The sequence below is a fragment of the Lissotriton helveticus genome, chromosome 3_1, assembly GCF_964261635.1.
Source record: "Lissotriton helveticus chromosome 3_1, aLisHel1.1, whole genome shotgun sequence".
In the NCBI taxonomy this organism is placed as follows: domain Eukaryota; kingdom Metazoa; phylum Chordata; class Amphibia; order Caudata; family Salamandridae; genus Lissotriton; species Lissotriton helveticus.
Window position 1 is genome coordinate 1,078,159,997 of NC_136061.1, and position 22,000 is coordinate 1,078,181,996.

Below are 22,000 nucleotides of genomic sequence, written 5' to 3' on the forward strand. Positions count from 1 at the left end.
GACCGGTTGTCTTCAGCAAGTCTCTATGCCAAGTCCAGGAGTATCGTTTGGGCGAGTCTTGGTCTTGCAGCAACGCGTAATCGAGTTCTCAAACCTGTGCGGGAAATTGAGTATTTGGCGGAAAAGGAGCCAAACAGTACCGACATTTTGAAGACAAACATGTTGGATACATATTATCCAAATCGAAGCAGTCACCTCGAGAATGTTTGTCTGTATGAGGTTCTGCAAAATTACATATTCAAGAGGAACATCAAAGAAGATACTGAGAAAGGAGTGTATGCTGTAATAGGAAGTGAGGGATGTCTGGTCAAGCAAAGAAAATGCCACTTGGTAAACCATCGAAAATTGAGTGGCGAATCTCCTGAAAAAAAGGAGTTTTTCTATTTAGCACTTTTGCAACTTTTCAAGCCTTGGCGTGCAGAAGAGGAACTGCTTGGAGATTTCCTCTGTTACGAAGACTCTTTCAATGCCGCCAAGGAGACCATAGAATGTCCTGCTTTTCCCAAATATGTAGAAATGTTGAATGCGGAAATTGAGCAGGAAGCAACGATTGCAGCCAAGATTGCCAGAGACAGTTCTCAGGACAGTCAGAGTTCTGCTTCATTGAGTCAGGATCCACTAGGAGGACCTGTTATTGAAAATGAAGCTGCCACTGCTATGAATGAAGTGGAAAGAGCCATGGCACATGCTCAAGAGGATGCGGTTAACTTAGAAGAGTTGGAAAGACAACTCAACGTTGAGCAGAGGAAAATATATGACGAAGTTACCATGCAAATTGATCATGGATTAAGTCATGATAAGAAAGAGTGCTCATGTACGTCGTTGAAGCCTGTCCGACTGTACGTGAGTGGAGAAGCGGGAACTGGAAAAAGTTTCCTCATTAAAGCAATTTCATGCTATTTGCAGGAAAGGACAGAGTCATCGCTGTCTTGTGTTGTCACTGCTCCAACTGGACTGGCAGCACATAATATTAAAGGGATTACTTTACATCGTTTACTGATGCTGCCAGTGGAGCATGACAACAAATTACAATATCACAAGCTATCTGGAGATGCTTGTTTTGAAGTTTCAAGAATCTTGAGGAAAATGAAACTTCTTATCATTGACGAAGTAAGCATGGTTTCCAATGTCATGCTTGCCTTTGTGCATTTGAGGATGCAAGAAGTTCTCAAAACAGAGTATGATGTGTTATTTGGTGGCAAACACATCATTGTTTTCGGAGATCTTCTGCAGCTGACACCAGTGAAAGGGCAACCTGTGTTCAAAATGCTCACGCATGAAGATACCAGGAAGTGCCTAGGCAGCATTGGCAACGTCAATATATGGTTAAACTTCAATTATGCTGAACTGCATGAAAATATGCGTCAGGCGAAGGATGAAGTTTACAAGACTATTCTACAAGATGTTAGAATTGGAAAAGTGACCGAGCATGGGAAAGAAGCTTTACATGCACGATTACTGTCAAATTTATATCCAGAACAAGATGTTGTGCCTGAGAATATTTTTCAGAAAATTACTGAGAAGAAATCTGGAATATGTTTGATGCCAACTCTTGCAGAATGTGCCAAATTTAACAACAAAATGTTGCATTTAGAAAAGCAAGAGATTGTGAAACTGGAAACTATTGATAGAGTAGAGCATATGGGATCAACAATTATTTTGTCTGAGAATCTGAAAACAAAATTGGATTCATTAGAGAAGAGTATATCTAAAACTGCAGGTTTTGAAAAGACTCTGAATGTGTGCTTGAACTGCCGTATAATTTTAAGAAGGAATTTACATGTTGAAAGAGGTCTGGTAAATGGATCAATGGGTAATGTTGTTGATTTTGTGAAATACAGAAATAGAGATGGAATTGAATTTTTAAAAATTAAATTTGATGGCATTGAGGAAGTACAGCTAATTGCTCGTTGTTCTGCTAGATTTTTGCTTGTAAAAGACTTATATGTTCGCCGTAAGCAGTTTCCTGTTTGCTTGGCATATGCGGTGACAATTCATAAATCGCAAGGTTTAAGTGTAGACAGTGCATTGGTGAATATTGGCAGTTCTGTGTTCAAGGAGGGTATGGCATATGTGGCATTGTCACGAGTTAGAACTTTATCGGGATTGTACTTGATTGAGTGTGATGTCACAAACATTTGTGCGGATCTAGATTGTGTTAAGGAATACAATAGGTTAAGAAGAGAGTATGCGCCACATTTGCCTCAGTATCCTTTGTTTGAGAAACGTGTGGTAGGCCGGAAACGAAGAAATGAGAACAATACTGGGGAGGTTGTAGCAAAAAGACAAAAAGTCAATGAACCTAAAATTACAAGCAGAAACAAAAAGGATTCTGTTGAAGATGTTGTTGGTTTTCAGTTTGAAAACAGTTCTGGTGTCAACTGCTATGCTAATGTAGTGGTTAATGTTTTGTTTTCTCTAAAAAATGTAAAAGAAGAGATTGTGGTCAATTCTGATCAAAGATTTTGCAGTTTGTTAAATTCTGTGTTAGAGAAATGTAGCACTGATAGAAGAAACATAGAAAGTGTGTCTGAAATTCGAAATCTGTTAGACAGATGTTCAGGCCAAACACAATTCTCTCAAAATATTCAGCAAGATTGTCAGGAGTTTTTAATGTATATGCTTGATGTATTACATGCTGAAGGTGTAGATGTAGATCAGCTGTTTGGGCTTTCTTATCAATGGCAGCATGACTGCGAGAACTGTATGGTATCAAGTACTACTAGTGTAGACTCAGAAAGATTTATATATTTAACTTTGCCAGACAGTAAATCAGTCTCCTTTAATAAGCTAGTAAAAGCAGCTGATCACAACATGGAGTGTAGCTAATGTAAATCTGAAATGATGTCCACATTATTTATACGAACATATGGCCAGTATGTCATTTTAATGTTCCAACGATGTAGGCCTGATGGAACAAAATTGACAACTTTAATTAAAAATTTTGTAGCTTCGCAGTTGTCAATATCAGGAAGGACTTTTGTAACTGCAGCAATTATATATCATGACGGCCCTTCAATAACATCAGGACATTACACAGCTTATTTAAAGTCTAGAAATGGCTGGTCATTCTGCAATGATTCTGTTTTAATTTTCAAAAAAAAATTGCTGTATGACCTTAAAAACTCTTACCTGGTGTTTTTAAAACCAAAATTTTAGGGAAATAATCTCGGGATGTGCTCTGTGGAATTTCAAGAAGTTCTAATGGCTCCTACACAATTTGGCCTTGAGGATAAGTGTAGTTCAGAGACATAACTTCTAACCATAGGACTGGACGTCATGGAGAAATACGTGCACTTTCAATGAGTTCAGAACAACTGTTTCTTTTTATAAGCTAATTGAAGCAGCCAATCAAAACATAGAGTAGAGGGAATGTAAGTCTGCAATGCTGTCTACTGTTTTACATTGCTTTGTGATTAAAAGTGATGTAGAGAATTAAATAATTGTAGTAGTCATAGAGGTAGTGTAAGTCTGCTTCATAGTAAGCAGTATCAGTGTCATAGGAAATGTAGAACATGACTGAGCAAGAAGGGGAAGATATTACTATTCCAGGATTGTGAAAATGATCTTCAACATTTTAATTCTGAAAGTTGCGGAAATGCCAAATGACGGGATTGGCTTACAAGAAATCCAAGAGTTATAAATGGCTCTGACCAGATTTGGCCTTGTGGAAAATTGTGGTAGAGAGCAAGAAGTCATTTATTGCATGTAACGTGTTTTTAAAAACGAGGGAGATTTTCTTTCAGAAAGTGGCGGGCTGAAAGTAATAACAGCACAAAAGAGTGTAAGCTGTTCATAGGACATCCTTGGACGTCATGGAAAGTAAGTTAACTTTAAGGAGTTCTGAATTTTGATTTCTGATGTTGTATGGGTTTTTTAAACACAATCATTTTGATTGTGTTTTTTTTTCCCCGCTGTTACATGATGAATACCTTCAAGTCACTGTTTTTAGTGAAATTTGATACATTCTGAGAACAGCAAAAATAAACCATTTAACATGTATAATTAATTCTGTACTGTTTGCATTTATGATGTATATGTAGAACTGTGTAGGAGGCATGGAGAAGGTGAGGCTTCTGTAAGTGTCAAAGTTGTTGCATGCAGTGCTGCACTTCTGCGTATTCTTTCATATGCTAGACTACATCTGCACAATGAGATACCTAAGCAAAGGAAACACAAGTGATGTGATTGTGAAATGAGCAAAATAAATTGCACGTATTTCAATTACATCACCTGTGTTTCCTATCATTACGAATCACATTGTGCAGATCAAGTTTAGGTCTGTCCAGGGAAACATAGGAGATTTGGACTTTGTTGAAGAGTGCAGTGGACATGACTCACTTCATTGGTAGACCTTCACATGTATTATCTCCTCTGTACTCTTCAACAAGTGTAAATCTCATCTGCAACCCTGAGTAGGCCTCACCTGAAACAAACCTCTGGATAGTAGACATCTTATTGGCATCCTGAAGCAATTATTTAAAATTTTAGTGTCTTGCGACACTTTTCTGAAACAACAGCAATGCAAAAGATGCACCATGTTTTAAGATAGGCCTCACTTCATCTGCATCAAGATACTGTTAGTTTAAAATGTATATCTTTAGGACTGTGTAGGGGGCCTGGAGAAGCAGAAGCTTCTGTAAGTGTCAAAGTTGTTGAAAAACTGTTTGTCCTTCAATCTTTTCCCTTGTCTTTTCTAATTTTTAAATACATTTTTTAATATTTTTCAAATGTTTGTTCTCTCTTTCACAGATTGAAAGTATAAAAACAAAAAGTGAGTAATTTAACGACAATTATAAGGTAAATATTTTGTACTGTTTTCGTTACATTTCTATCACATTTAACTACTATTAGTTCCTCTGCTTCATTTCTTTAACCCTCAGTTTCCTGCCTTTGCTACTTCCCTCATTCCTTTCTCTATTACCTACTTACTCAACTCCTTCCACTCTTTTTCTCAGTCCCTCTCTTCTCATAGTTCCTCACTCTTGTTCACTCACTGCGTCTCTATTACTCTTAGTGTCTTTGACTGATCACTCTATCACTACTTGTTCATAATGCTTTCTCTGTGTAGTTGAAGCACACTAAGGGGAATATTATGAACACAGCCAATAAAATTATTGCTCTTTTTATTGGCAGAAAACTGGTGCAAAAGTGGTTTTAGTGGCAGTTTTCTGCCACAAAAGCAGCTTTAGCGACACATTTCTGCCAATAAAAGCTGCAAAACTTTTATTGCCTATGTTGATGATATGGCTCTATGTTAATTACATTTCTTTGCTGTTTCAATTAATCTTTTTCTGTTATTTTTTGTTTTCTGTTTTCTATTTTTTCTCTCTGTTATTCCTCATGTTTTAATCTTATTTTGAACATTCACTCACATTCTCCAAGAAACTCTTCTTTGTTAATGTTATACTCTCTTTTTTTTTCTTTCACTTCGTTATCTATTTTGTTTTTCACAATTATACCCTCTTCTGTCTTTTCTTCGGTAAATAGATCTATTAAACAGTATCTCTTCTTTACTCCCTATAGCTGTCTTTCTTTTAACATCACTCTCTGTTTCCTTTCCTTATACTTACACTTTTTTTATTTTTTTATTTTTTTGGTTAGCTCCCGGTCCGCGTACCGGGAAGCTAACCCGGAAGCGACCCAAAAGAAATAGAGCTTGCCAGAGTGCTAAACATTCTAGCAATTTTTTTGGAAAGGGAAGGTAGTTCTGAAAAGAACTTTTTTTTTTTTATATTTTTGTTGTTTTATATTTTTTTTTATTTTTTGAACATTTTTTGTTTTTTTTGTATTTTTTGAACGATTTTATATTTTTTTTGGGGGGGGAAACAACAAAAAACAGGCGTTGAAAAGGGCTCAACAGGAGCACAAAAAATTTACTGGGGGCGGTTAGGGCAATCATGGTGTTCATACGCCAGGTTGAGTGCATTGATGCTCATGTTGCCACAAGCTAATAATGCACGACAGTGCATACATAAGTGAATCATGTGCCCAAAATTTTCTTGAATATTTGGCACAGTTTCCCGTGCCTCTTCTGGTGTTAGAGAAACCGGTATTGTTGGTCTGGCCACAGGAGTTGGTCTTGGATTGTCGTGCATATCCCTTAATTCCGCCCGGCTGTAATTTAGGTTTCCTCGTCATGTGCCTGTGCATTGTGTGATTTCCAAAGCTATATTTTTTGTCCGTCCCTCTGGACAATTGTTCCTTGCATATCAGGCAGGTGACATACCTCGCGTTGACTTTTTTTTGGCCACGAGGTATTGAAAAAAACTGCCAGATGAAACTGGCTTTCTTTCTGGAAACCCGGGGCAACTCTTCTAAAAATTGTGGTTCTTCTCCCTCCTCATCCATTTCTTCCTCTTCCTCCTCAGTGTTGGTAAGGACCTGGGGAGGTGGTCCTCTCTTCCCATGAGGAGGTGGTGGTGGTGGTGGGGGTCCACCAGCTGAAGCTACCAATGAAGCCATTTTCCAACAAGCAAAATAGGTCTTCCTCTCACAATGATGAAAGTCAGAGTGAGGAAAGAAGGAGGGGTTTTCATCATTTGGGAAAAAACAATACTTCTCAACCAATGAAAAGTGTTATTTTTAAGTCACCTGACCTAGCCTTCCATCATTATGAAACCAAAAGTGAAATGAACCAATGAAAAGTTTTATTAACAAGTCACATGACCTCTCACGCTCATGTTACGCGCTGTGGAACGCGCCCCGGTTAGCTTCCGGGTCGCTAAGATTCGCGCCCCGGTCCGCGCCCCGGGACACTTCCGGGTGCGCTAACGCGGTACGTCACAAGACGCATTACGCGGCAACGCGATACGTCGCGCTTTCGCGACGCGCCCCGGTTAGCTTCCGGGTCGCTGAGCTTCGCGCCTCGGTCCGCGCCCCGGGGCACTTCCGGGTGCGCTAACGCAGTACGTCATAAGACGCATTACGCGGCAACGCGATACCGTCACTAAGTTGATTTTTTACCGGTTCGCGGACCGGGTCGCGGCATCAAATTGAGCTAACGGGAAGCTTCCCGGTTCGCGGACCGGGAGCGAAACAAAAAAAATATTAAAAAAAATTATTAATAAACATATAAAATATATTTTTGGATTTAAATAAGAATACATTTTATAGCTATAGATATTTGCTATTAAAAAACCATTGAAATTCACTGAAAAAACCATAGGTTATAAACCATATATAGTTAGGAATTAGCATTTAAAAAACCTTGAAAATTCACTGAAAAAACCATAGGTTATAGACCATATATAGTTAGGAATTAGCATTTAAAAAACCTTATTTTACTCACACAAAACCAATGAAATTCCATATATAGTTAGTTGTACTAACTATATATCACGCACCCGCAATCCACTGCTGATGATGTCACATATTACATCATTCATGACATGGTCAGTGACATCACTGATGACATCACTGATGACATCTCAAATGACATCACTGATGACATCACTGATGACATCTCAAATGACATCACTGATGACATCACTGATGACATCTCAAATGACATCACTGATGACATCACTGATGACATCTCAAATGACATCACTGATGACATCACTGATGACATCTCATTTGACATTACTGATCACATCACTGATGACATCACTCATGTGATAATACGATGAACCTCTTCAGACTCTAATATAACCTTAGATACACTCAGTGTAAACAGACACTCACAGACTGTCACTCATCCATGGAGTTACTTACACACCTAGTCAGTCATGCAAAGAATCAATCACACCTCCATTTTCACAACTATACAGTTATACACATCTTACTTATTCAAACATATACTAAAACATATTTACTCACTTATACAATCCTGGATACAAGAGCACAATGATCCATACAGCCACTCACACATTCACTGGCTCTTATGCACAGTTATTTATATATGTCAACTCTCACATGTACTGTATTTTACATATGTACTTACTTTGACATGTAGCACTGAGATATCCATTCACTCACCAATACAGTCATGCACACAGTCAACCGCCCATACAGCTGTTTCCACATGCACTTTTGAACCCATACATCTATGCACAGAGTCATACACCTCCCAGCCACCCACACACACACTCAGTCTCCCATACAAATGCTTGGGCAACCAATCAATAACCCATATAGTTACTCATATAGCTACTGATCAACACATGCAGCAGTTTACAGAACAACAGACATAATGATGCACAAATTAAGACAGTTTAGTCACTAACCCATGCACTCAGTGAGACACATTTAACCACTCACTCATACAGTCAGTCATGCACCTACTAAATCCTTCATCCAGACACTTATACATCCACTCATTCTTAAATATGTAAGACATATTTTAACTTTACAGAAAAATACAGTCACTGTATGATGTCATCAATGATGTCATCAGTGATGTCATTTGAGATGTCATCAGTGATGTCATCAGTGATGTCATTTGAGATGTCATCAGTGATGTCATCAGTGATGTCACTGACCATGTCATGAATGATGTAATATGTGACATCATCAGCAGTGGATTGCGGGTGCGTGATATATAGTTAGTACAACTAACTATATATGGAATTTCATTGGTTTTGTGTGAGTAAAATAAGGTTTTTTAAATGCTAATTCCTAACTATATATGGTCTATAACCTATGGTTTTTTCAGTGAATATATATATATATATATATATATATTGTACCCACGTACAGCAATTCCAGTAACGTAATTAGGAGAGCACTTGCAGTCAGCCGCGGCCGGTAGTGGGAGTACCGGCCGGGCGGTGACGTGGGGAGGGGGAGGGGCAGGGTGGGGGGTAGTAATGTATGGATTACGGACTTTTAAAGGTAAGTAAACATAAAAATAAATAAAACGAACTTTGATGTCCTCACTGCATCGCATTTGGTGATGCAGTGTGTGCAACAAAATTTGTTTTATTTGTTTCGATGTTTACTTAAGTAGTTAAGCACGCATTGCTGACTTACAGACAGAAACGGCCTTTGAAGAAGCAGCATTGCGAAACGCGTCAGGCCGCGACTTGTGAGCTGCCGAGCCTCGTGGCATAGTTGTTCCCGGAGAGCCCCCGAAAACGTTGGGTGACTTGAGCTTTGTATTTAATATAACGTGGCAAGCCCTGCCGCGTGGGATGCACCACTGCTGTTTCAAGCAGGTAAAGGAGCGACGCCGGAATAAGGATACGCCAGCACACAGGGCCCATATCGGGCAAGCATCAGTGACTGTTCTACCTCGGCACCCATCTAGGGTAAATTTGTGCTTAACTACGGATACCAGAAAGCAATGGGAACCTGTGGCCTATCAGAAGGCAGCATCTTCAAATCCTAGTTAAGCACGCATTGCCGACTTACAGACAGAAACGGCCTTTGAAGAAGCAGCATTACGAAACGCGTCAGGCCGCGACTTGTGAGCTGCCGAGCCTCGTGGCATAGTTGTTCCCGGAGTGCCCCCGAAAACGTTGGGTGACTTGAGCTTTGTATTTAATATATCACGGCAAGCCCTGCCGCGTGGGAGGCACCACTGCTGTTTCAAGCAGGTAAAGGAGCGACGCCGGAATAAGGACACGCCAGCACACTGGGCCCATATCGGGCAAGCATCAGTGACTGTTCTAACTCGGCACCCATCTAGGGTAAATTTGTGCCTAACTACGGATACCAGAAAGCAATGGGAACCTGTGGCCTATCAGAAGGCAGCATCTTCAAATCCTAGTTAAGCACGCATTGCCAACTTACAGACAGAAATGGCCTTTGAAGAAGCAGCATTGTGAAACGCGTCAGGCCGCGACTTGTGAGCTGCCGAGCCTCGTGGCATAGTTGTTCCCGGAGTGCCCCCGAAAACGTTGGGTGACTTGAGCTTTGTGTATATATATATATGTATATATATATACATATATATATATATATATTCACTGAAAAAACTATAGGTTATAGACCATATATAGTTAGGAATTTGCATTTACAAAACCTTGAAAATTCACTGAAAAAACCATAGGTTAGAGACCATATATAGTTAGCTGGACATTTTATTGACATAAAACCAATGAAATTCCATATATAGTTAGTTGCACTAACTATATATCGCGCACCCGCAATCCACTGCTGATGATGTCACATATTACATCATTCATGTCATGGTCAGTGACATCACTGATGACATCACTGATGACATCTCAAATGACATCACTGATGACATCACTGATGGCATCTCAAATGACATCACTGATGACATCATCTAGTGTCTGTGTGTTTTTGTAAAGTTTAAATATGTTTTACATATTGAAGAATGCGTGGATGTATGGAAGACTGAGTGTGTGTGTGGCTGGCTGGGAGGTGTGTGACTCTGTGCATATCAATGTGTACTTGTATCAGTGATTGTATAAGAGAGTAAGTATGTGTTAGTATATGTGTGAAAAGTATGGTGTTCTGTGTTTAACTGTATAGATGAGGAAATCGAAGTGTGATTGATTCTTCACAGGACTGACTAGGTGTATGAGTGCATATGATGGTGTTGTAATAATGAGTGACTGTATGTATGAGTGATTGTATGGGTGAATGAGTGAATGTGTGTGTAGACGTAGGAATCAGTGAGTGCGTATGTAGTAACTGGTATTGGTGTGTCATGATGTCATCAGTGATGTCATTTGAGATGTCAGCAGTGATGTCATTTGAGATGTCATCAGTGATGTCATCAGTGATGTCACTGAAGTATGGTGTTCTGTGTTTAACTGTATAGATGAGGAAATGGAAGTGTGATTGATTCTTTACAGGACTGACTAGGTGTGTGAGTAACTCCATGGATGAGTGGCAGTGTGTGAGTGTCTGCATAGGTGTATGAGTGCATATGATAGTGTTGTAATAATGAGTGACTGTATGTATGAGTGATTGTATGGGTGAATGAGTGAATGTGTGTGTAGACGTAGGAATCAGTGAGTGCGTATGTAGTAACTGGTATTGGTGTGTCATGATGTCATCAGTGATGTCATTTGAGATGTCATTTGAGATATCATCAGTGATGTCATCAGTGATGTCACTGACCATGTCATGAATGATGTAATATGTGACATCATCAGCAGTGGATTGCGGGTGCGCGATATATAGTTAGTGCAACTAACTATATATGGAATTTCATTGGTTTTATGTCAATAAAATGTCCAGCTAACTATATATGGTCTCTAACCTATGGTTTTTTCAGTGAATTTTCAAGGTTTTGTAAATGCAAATTCCTAACTATATATGGTCTATAACCTATGGTTTTTTCAGTGAATTTCATTGGTTTTTTAAAAGCTAATATCTATAGCTGTAAAATATATTCTTTATTACGTGACGTATCACGTAGCCACGTGAGACGCCTCATGACGCGTCGCATAACCGTGAAGTATCGGCTCTGCAGCGCAAACAAAACCCGTAACGTAAGCGTGCCGGACCACGCTTACAGATATATATATTTTTTTTAACCTTAATTAGACAAAATCCACACGTGCACATATCTTGAGGCCTTGCAAAGGCACATCAAACAAACAGTCCCTACAATTTTGCCAAGTTTGCTGGAAATCTATTCCCTTAATTTTTTTTTTACTGTTTCTCTTGGTTTTCCCCTTGTTACGCTTACCGGGACGCTACCCGGTACGCGAACCGGACGCTCCAAAAACACAAGATGGCGGACTTCCGCTACGCTGCCGGTTAGCTGCCCGGTTCGCGTACCGGGAAGCGCCTCTACCGTGAAAAATCGCGGGGGACTTTAATATCCCCCTCATCAATCCTAGGGGGTCAGGAGGGGTTTACCTTGCCCCCTTTCCTTCATTTCCCCCTTCTTTTTTCACCACATCTTGTCTCTCGAACCTACCGAGAGACAAGATGGCGGCCGCTCCGGACTGTTTACAATGTTGACAGCTACGCTGCCGGTTAGCTGCCCGGTTAGCTGCCCGGTGAGCTGCCCGGTGAGCTGCCCGGTTCGCGTACCGGGACGCGCCTCTACGGTGTAAAATCACAAAAAAAATAAAATTTTTATTTTTTGCCCCGCGGGGCACTTTAATATCCCCCTCATCAATCCTAGGGGGTCAGGAGTGGTCTACCTTGCCCCCTTTCCTTCATTTCCCCCTTCGTTTTTCACCAAATCTTATCTCTCGATCGTACCGAGAGACAAGATGGCGGCCGCTCCGGACTGTTTAGAATGTTGACAGACACCGGAGAGCCAATCAGCTTCGCTTCGCGAAGTTCCGTTACGCGTCAGGTACGCGAACCGGGGCGCTAACCGGAGCGCTGTCACAGATATATATATTTTTTTAAACGTTAATTTCTCAAAATCCACTGGAGCACATATATTGAGACATAGCAAAGGCACGTCGGGCAAACCATATCTACAATTTTGCCAAGTTTCATGTAAATCTATTCAGCCGTTCGAGCTAAAAGTGAGTCCAACCGCCCTATGGAAAAATGAATGGGAAAAACGCGTTTTGGGACCCCCCTTTTTTCTTGGCCCCCCCTTGACGAAACCCCCCCCAGATTTTCAGGGGCTGCTCAGAAACAAAATGTGCCATTTTCCTGAAATTTTCAGCCAATTCCGTCCACAAACGCCAAAGTTATTAGACATAGAATTTTCAGAAATCCCATAGAGTAAAAATCCTAACTATATATACCCACTGGGGGTAGTGTTTTAGGGTTTAGGGTTGTGTTGTAGTGTTTGCGTAGTGTAGGGTCATGCTGGGGGTAGTGTTTTAGGGTTTAGGGTAGTGCTGTAGTGTTTGCGTAGTGTAGGGTCATGCTGGGGGTAGTGTTGTAGGGTTTAGGGTTGTGTTGTAGTGTTTGCGTAGTGTAGGGTCATGCTGGGGTTAGTGTTTTAGGGTTTAGGGTAGTGCTGTAGTGTTTGCGTAGTGTAGGGTCATGCTGGGCGTAGTGTTTTAGGGTTTTGGGTAGTGTTGTAGTGTTTGCGTAGTGTAGGGTCATGCTGGGGGTAGTGTTTTAGGGTTTTGGGTAGTGTTGTAGTGTTTGCGTAGTGTAGGGTCATGCTGGGGGTAGTGTTTTAGGGTTTAGGGTTGTGTTGTAGTGTTTGCGTAGTGTAGGGTCATGCTGGGGGTAGTGTTTTAGGGTTTAGGGTAGTGCTGTAGTGTTTGCGTAGTGTAGGGTCATGCTGGGGGTAGTGTTGTAGGGTTTAGGGTTGTGTTGTAGTGTTTGCGTAGTGTAGGGTCATGCTGGGGTTAGTGTTTTAGGGTTTAGGGTAGTGCTGTAGTGTTTGCGTAGTGTAGGGTCATGCTGGGCGTAGTGTTTTAGGGTTTTGGGTAGTGTTGTAGTGTTTGCGTAGTGTAGGGTCATGCTGGGGGTAGTGTTTTAGGGTTTTGGGTAGTGTTGTAGTGTTTGCGTAGTGTAGGGTCATGCTGGGGGTAGTGTTTTAGGGTTTAGGGTAGTGTTGTAGTGTTTGCGTAGTGTAGGGTCATGCTGGAGGTAGTGTTTTAGGGTTTAGGGTAGCGTTGTAGTGTTTGCGTAGTGTAGGGTCATGCTGGGGGTAGTGTTTTAGGGTTTAGGGTAGTGTTGTAGTGTTTGCGTAGTGTAGGGTCATGCTGGGGGTAGTGTTTTAGGGTTTAGGGTTGTGTTGTAGTGTTTGCGTAGTGTAGGGTCATGCTGGGGGTAGTGTTTTAGGGTTTAGGGTAGTGTTGTAGTGTTTGCGTAGTGTAGGGTCATGCTGGGGTGTAGTGTTTTAGGGTTTTGGGTAGTGTTGTAGTGTTTGCGTAGTGTAGGGTCATGCTGGGGGTAGTGTTTTAGGGTTTAGGGTAGTGTTGTAGTGTTTGCGTAGTGTAGGGTCATGCTGGGGTGTAGTGTTTTAGGGTTTTGGGTAGTGTTGTAGTGTTTGTGTAGTGTAGGGTCATGCTGGGGGTAGTGTTTTAGGGTTTAGGGTAGTGTTGTAGTGTTTGCGTAGTGTAGGGTCATGCTGGGGGTAGTGTTTTAGGGTTTAGGGTTGTGTTGTAGTGTTTGCGTAGTGTAGGGTCATGCTGGGGGTAGTGTTTTAGGGTTTAGGGTTGTGTTGTAGTGTAGGGTCATGCTGGGGGTAGTGTTTTAGGGTTTAGGGTAGTGTTGTACTGTTTGTGTAGTGTAGGGTCATGCTGGGGGTAGTGTTTTAGGGTTTAGGGTAGTTTAGTTGTTTAGTGAATGCTAAAGGCATATTCGTTCTAAAAGTTTTCGTTATTTTAATTTGCGGCCTAATAGTACATGCGGGATTTTTTTTGCGGACTGATGGTATGCGGGATTTCGTCATATATTCGCTAATCATACTTTCTATGGCAAAATGAACCCCCTCATTTTGTTCATTTTTAAATTAAATGTTTTAAGAGTTACCACTTTATTCCAATCAAGATGGCTTCAGGTGTGCCATACCTTTGTAATAAGTAGGACTGTTAGCACTCTAGTTGTTCTTTAGAACACTCTGGGACATTCTGTCATTGGGCTATAGTTGGGCTACATCTGGCTGATATTTGGGCTACATTTGTTTTTTTTGTCTCTGGTGGCCATCTTTGGGCTACATTGGGCTACATTGGGCTACATTGGGCTACATTGGGCTACATTGGGCTACATTTGGGCTCCAACATATATATAGCCCAATGTAGCCCAATATATATTTTTCAAAGTTAATTTTCGTAAAAACCACTGGAGCCTATATCTTGAGACATAGCAAAGGCACATCGGGCTACCAGTCCCTACAATTTTGCCAAGTTTGGTGTAAATCCATTCAGCCGTTCAGGCTAAAAGTGAGGCCAACCGCCCTATGGAAAATTGCATGGGAAAAACACGTTTTGGGACCCCCCTTTTTTCTCGGCCCCCCCTTGACGAAACCCCCCCAAATTTTCAGGGGCTGCTCAAAAACGAAATGTTCCATTTTCCTGAAAATTTCAGCCAATTCTGTCCTCAAACGCCAAAGTTATTCGACATAGAATTTTCAAAAATTCCATAGGAAAAAAATCCTAACTATATATACCTACTGGCGTTAGGACAGCTCCGCTCCGATCCTTCCCTGGAAGTTTCCGGGTGATTCGTCATGCGGGGGCCGAGAAAAAAGGGGAGTCCCAAAACGTGTTTTCCCCATGTTAATTTCCATAGGATGTTCAGACACGGCTACAGCCCGAACCGCTTAATGGAATTACACCAAACTTTGCAAAATTGTAGGGACTGGTACGCAGAAGTGCCTTTTCTATATTTGGTGAAAATTGCTCCAGTGTTTTTTATGAAAAGTAACTTCAAAAACACATATATATCTATATGCGCGCTTCGAGCGCTTACCTGTACACGTACCGGGGAGCGCACCGGGCGCGCCACGGAAGTGCGCGAGCGGAAAGCTGATTGGCTCTCGGGTGTCCGTCAACATTCCAAACAGTCCGGAGAGTCCACCATCTTGTGTCTCAGTAGAATCGAGACACAAGAGGTAAAAACAAAAAGGGGGAAATGATTAAAAGGGGGCAGGGTAGACACCCCCTGACCCCCTAGGTTTTCTGAGGGGGGCCTAGAAGGACCCTGAAGGGCAAAAAACCTTTTTTTTGTATTTCACATTTTCACGGAGTGCGCTCCGGGTGCACATTCAGGTACGCGTACCACGGGGAAAAACAGAGAAAATGAATTTAGAGTGTTTAGAGGTAGGGTAGCTCTGAAAAGAGCTGTTGTGTTATCTGGGTGAATTAAGTACCTACAAGTAGTATTTTTTTTTTTTAATAAACATTTTTAATAATTTTTAATTACTAAATATAAATTTATTGTTCTGAATTTTCGTAATTTGAAAGAACTTCTAACATTAAATCATCAGAAATTTCGTCATCGGTAGTCTCCCAAGAAGAATCCTGGAACTCAATGAACTCCAAATATTCAATTAAGTCATAATCCAATGATTCATCATAAAAATCCCCCATGCCATTTCCTTCTTCAATAAGGTCTTCATTATGTGTATTCACTGGATCATTCAAATTGTCTGTAATAGTTCCAGAAATTTAAAAAACAATGTCAACTGACTCCTCATTAAGATCCATCATTGCTGTTAGGGTACTGTAAAAAGAGAGAGAGAGAAAGACAGTGAGAGTAAGAAACTTCAACATTAAAAAACGTTATTCTTATTAACTTAACGTGTACAACATAGTTCCCCTTACAAATTAACAAGTAACCTTTTAGAATGCTGTTGAAAATTCTCACACCAGAAACTGAAAACCAAAAACTCCTCACAAATCTACCTCAGACACTGCAATCACAAAATGGCCGTCATTCCCTCTCTTTCTTCACACTTATACCCGTCCCTAACCAATCAAATTTCTTCACATACAAATACTAAACCAAACTAACATTTTAATTGATTATACAGATCAACACTTTCAAACTCACATAATCTTCAACCTACCCAAAAGGGGCAGGGTAGAGACCCCCTGATCCCCTAGGTATTCTTAGGGGGGCCTAGGAGGACCCTGAAGGGCAAAAACACTATTTTTTTTTTTTTATTTCACCTTCTCTCAGTACCTCTGCTTCAGTCCTCTTCCCCTCTATTCCCTTCCTTTGCTCACTCACTCATTCCCCTTCCCTCACTCACCTTACTCCACTTCACTCACTCCTTTTCTCACTCCCTCTGTCCTCTCACATCCTCACTCTCCTTCCCTTACTCCCTCTCTCTTAGCCTCACTCCCTCCATCCCCTCACTCAGTCCCCTTTCATCATGCTCATTCTCTTTAACTCTCCCACACTCCCCCACTTACCTTTCTTTGTTCCCTCACTCAGTCCCCTTCTCTCACTCTTTCCTTCACTCCCTCTGTCTCCTCACTCCCTCACTCCCCTTGTCTCACACTCACTTGCCTTTATCCACCCTCTATCACCACTCTTTCCTTAACCTCACTGCTCAACTCTTACCTTCCCTCACCCCCGCTCCCTTACTCCGTTTCCCTCACTTATCCTCATTCCCCATGTTTAATCTGCTTTCCCTCACTTCCCTCCCACACTCACCTTCTTTTAGTCCCCCTGCTTCACGTCCCTTCCCCTCTCTTCCCTTCCTTCGCTCCCTCACTCTTTCTCCTTTCCTCTCGTACTCCACTTCACTGACTCCTTCTCTCACTCCCTCTGTCCTGTCACTTCCTCACTCCTTTTCCCTCACTCCCTCTGTCTTACCCTCGCTCCCTCCATCTCCTCACTCTGTCACTCCCTCTTCACTCACCCTTACTCACCTTCCATCCCTCACTGTCATAAACTCACCCACACTCACTCCCCTTCTGTCATTTGTTCCCTCAGTCACTTTCTCCCCTTCATTCAGTCATTTTATCCATTCATTTATGCAGTGCACATTCATTGAAAAAAGAATGAGAGAATATATAAGGAATATAGCTCTTTTTTGAGAATTGGAGGTAGTTCTAAAAATAACTTTTTTTTCTTCTTTTTTTGATTTTATATAATTTTTTACTTTTTCAGAACGTTTTTAAACTTTTTTTGGTTTTTTTTGGGGAGAAAAACAAAACAAGGGAATTCAAAACTGCTCAACAGGAGCAAAAAAAGGGGAAAAATTAGTAGTGGGTGGAGCAGCGGTGTTCTTCTTTTCTCCGAACAATCAGGTCTACGCTCTGCTCCCCATAACAAATCAGTTTGTCGCAGTCCTTGCAGACAAATTTGAGACCTGCAAAGACCGGCTGCACGTTAGGAACTAGTCTTGCAGCTTGTCTTCCTGAAGGTGTTGCTCCACCAGTCGAGGTGCTGCCGCCATCTGTTGGGGGATTGCGTGCCAGGTCACTGACACTCTCCCTCGCATAATTGTTGGGGTGCTTCTTCTGAACATGCCTGATTAAGGTGGCATTCCCAAAGCTATACTTTTTTGTAGGGTCACCACGTGACAAGGTGGTGCCACAGATTTTACAGCACACGTTCGCCGCATTCACCTTCTTTTCACCTTCAGGGAAGGTAAAAAATGTCCAAATAAAATGTTCTTTTACTTTGTGCCGAGGAGGATCCTCTGGCACAAACCCTTCATTAGAGTCACTGCTGGGTCTTTCAGCCATTCTTGAAAAAAAAAGAGACGTTGGAAAAGAAGCAGGAAACAGCTCTTGCTCTCTCCAAGGTCAAAGAGGTAGTGAGGGAAATGGGTGGGGGCTTTCAATAGATGAAAAAAAACTGTTATGAACCAATCAAAAGTGTTGTTTTAAGGTCACATGGCTTGACGCACGCTTACGCTACGCGCTCCGGGGCGCTTACGCGGGCGCTTACGTGGCACGTACGTAGGCCCTTACGGGAACGCTTCCAGGGGGCGCTCACGCGGCGCGTCAGAATGACATTTTGCTAGATTTTCTTAAATGCGTTTAAAGGTGAAATACGGTTATTAAAAAAAAATTAGTACTTTTATAAGTATTCCACTGAATGTCTTGCATTATTATTTACTTTAAATACATAATTATATATTTTTTCGCACGCTGGAATAGCGCTCTCGCTACGTGTACGGGTGCATTTACGGGTGCGCGTACCCTGTGCGCTCCGGGGTAAAAAGATTTACAAAAAAAACACAGCAAAAATACATTGAAAAATGAATGTTAGAAAAATATACATTATTTAAATATTTTATAAAAATATATATTAATTAATAGCTATAAAAATAGCTATAAAAAAACTAATAATTCACTTTAAAAACCGTAGGTTACAAACTCGTTATAGTTAGGAATTAGCATTTAAAAAACCTTTGAAATTCACAAAAAAAAACATAGGTTTAACACTCGTTATAGTTAGGAATTAGCATTTAAAAAACCTTTGAAATTGACTGAAAAAAACATAGGTTTCACACCAGTTATAGTTAGCTGAACACCTTACTCATACAAAACCATTGAAATTCCCACGTTATAGTTAGTTAGACTCACTATAACTCGCGCGCCCGCAATCCACTGCTGATGATGTCACATATTACATCATTCATGACATGGTCAGTGACATCACTGATGACATCACTGATAACATCTCAAATGACATCACTGATGACATCTCAAATGACATCTCTGATAACATCACTGATGACATCATCCAGTGTCTGTATGTTTCTGTAAAGTTTAAATATGTTTTACATATTGAAGAATGAGTGGATGCATAAGTGTCTGGATGAAGGATTTAGTAGGTGCGTGACTGACTGTATGAGTGAGTGATTAAATGTGTCTTACTGAATGCATGGGTTAGTGACTAAACTGTCTGAATGTGTGCATCAGTGAACATAAATATATATATAAATATATATATTCACTGAAAAAAATAAAGACTACAGGGATGTTATAGTTAGGAATTAGCATTTTAAAAACCTTAAAAAGTCACTAAAAAAACAAAGGTTACAGGGACTTTATCCATCTCCATGCATTGGACGGCCCACGGCAGTCCGTTGTCATGGTTGGCGTGTGCGTCGGACGGTCGGGGGACAAGGGGCGTGTACACATGTCAAATTTGCCCGCACTGCGGCAGAATGTGCGCCGCAGTGAAGCAGTTAAAGTTAAGCTGACATTTCACTCATACAAAACCAGAGAAATGCAGCAGGTATAATTAGCTGAGCTAAGTATCACTTGTGCCCTGCAATGCATTGCTTATGACCTCACATATTATATTACTCATGACATGGTCAGTGAACGGCCGTATAGGTGAGTGTTGGAATTTATAAGTGATTGTATGTGTGAAAGAGTGGTTGTGAGAATGGCTGTGAGTGTGTGTCAGTGCCTGTATAGATGAGTGAGTATATGTTAGTATCTGCCTGAATAAGTGAGTTGTGTGTGTATAACTATATAGGTGAGTAAGTGTCTGTGTGATTGACTCTGTGGGTGAGTGAGTAGGTGTGTGAGTGGCTCTATGGGTGACTGACAGTGTGTGAGTTTTTTTTTTAAATGGGCCAGGTCTTGGAGGGAATGATTTAATATGGTGTGGGGGCCTGCATCATCCGCTGTAGCCCCGGGGACCGTCACCTCCCGGGTGCTATATTATAATGCGTAGGAGACACACCACCCCCCCACAGCCCCTCGGACCGTTGACTCCCTGGGGCTTTCATAAATTATGCGCAGAGCCATGAAGCCCCCCACAGCCCTGGGGACTGCTGAAATTATGAGAGGGGCCAAGCCCCGGGGACGTTATAGTTAGAAATTAGCAGTTAAAACACCTTGGATATTCACTGAAAATATCAAAGGTTTCAGGGACGTTATAGTTAGTTGGACATTTCAATCATACAAAACCAGAGAAATCTAGCTGTTATAGTTAGTTGAGCTAACTATCACTCTCGCCCCCGCAATGCACTGCTGATGTCCTTACATTCTACATTACTCATGACATGGTCAGTGCCAACACTGATGACATCACCGATGATCTCTCAAATGACATCAATGATGACATCACTGATGACATCATTCAGTGACTGTGTGTTTCTGAAACGTTAAATATGTTTTATATATATATATATATGCCAAGGAGTATTGAAGAATGAGTGGGTGAATGAGTGACTGAATGGCTTATTTAGTAGGTGCATGAATGACTGTATGTGAGTGATTAAACATGTCTTACTGAATGCACGGGTGCGTGACTAATCTGTGTGAATATTTGTATCTTTCTGTTAGTTGGTGTGTAAGTGGCAGCATGGGTTGGTGAGTAGCTACAAGAGTGTCTATGTTGGTTTATGATTGGTGGTGTGTGTAAAACTGTATAATTAGTAAATGGCAGTGTGATTGATTCTTTCAGTGACGGACTAGAGGTGTCAGTAACTCTATGCATGAGTGGCGGTGTGTGAGTATCTGCATATGTTAATGAGTGCATATATCATTGTCTATATTGCTGAGTGACTGCGTGCATGAATGACTGTATGAGTGAGTGGTATGTCTGTAGACCTATGAATCAATGAGTGGGTATGTACTAACTGGAAATGGTGTGTCTATGGTTTTGAGAATGGTAGTTTGTATTATACAGTAGGTGTATGAAAGATTATATTAGGGTGTGAGGAGGTGCATCAGATGTTAAGTGGAAGATGTCATGAGTGATGTCATTTAAGATTTCATCAGTAATGTCACTGACCATGTCATGAGTCATGTGATATGTGACATCATCAGCAGTGCATTGCGGGGGGTGAGTTATAGTTAGCTCAACAAACTATAACGGTCTAATTTCTCTGGTTTTGTATGCATGAAACATCCAACTAACTATAACATCCCTGAAACCTGTGATTTTTTAGTGTTTTCTATATATTTAGAGAGAGATATCCTCAGGTACGTGCATGTAGATGGTGTGCAACCAGAAAGTTGTGAGTGCTTGTCAAATGCCCAGGCATAATCACATTCAGGAAATTCCCATTAGATTAGTAACGGAAAGGCACTCCGCGTAGTGTTGGAAATCCAGTTTATTCAGCGTGGCAGATAGCAATCTGCAGAGTCTGATGCGTTTCGGCTTGAAAAACCTTGTTGACAACACCTGCTCACAGACAGCACTTCCTATTTACAATAACGTAAAGACAATGAAAAGCAACTAAAAAGTCCTCATTTTACTTGCCCCCCATATTGGAATGTCTCAATTCATAAATTATGTCATTAGCTCTCTGCTGGATGATGTGCAAACATAATCTAATTGTGCTGTTATGCTCCAGTGGGCATATGCACTTCTTACTTAAATGAATATAAATCAAGGCTTTTCAAGTTGAAAACTGTCTGACGCGGCACATCGTTATCTGCTGAGCTAAATAAACCTGATTTTTAACACTACGCGGAGTGCCGCTCGGCTACTAACCTAACAGAAGTTTCTTGAATATATTTGATATATATTTGTATTTCTTTTTTTCCAGAAAAATCATCCACACTTCATGGGACATTTTTGTGACATATTACGAATATTGACAAAGTTCTAATCAAGAAGCATTTGCTTATTTATTTACTTTTTGTAATTTTTATAAAAATATATTCAAAGGACGTTTCTCCAACATTACCATCATATTTTAACTGAATAAGCTGTGATTTGCTGACTAATTTTATGATACAAAATTGTGACTTTTGTTTCTGGCGATGCGTAT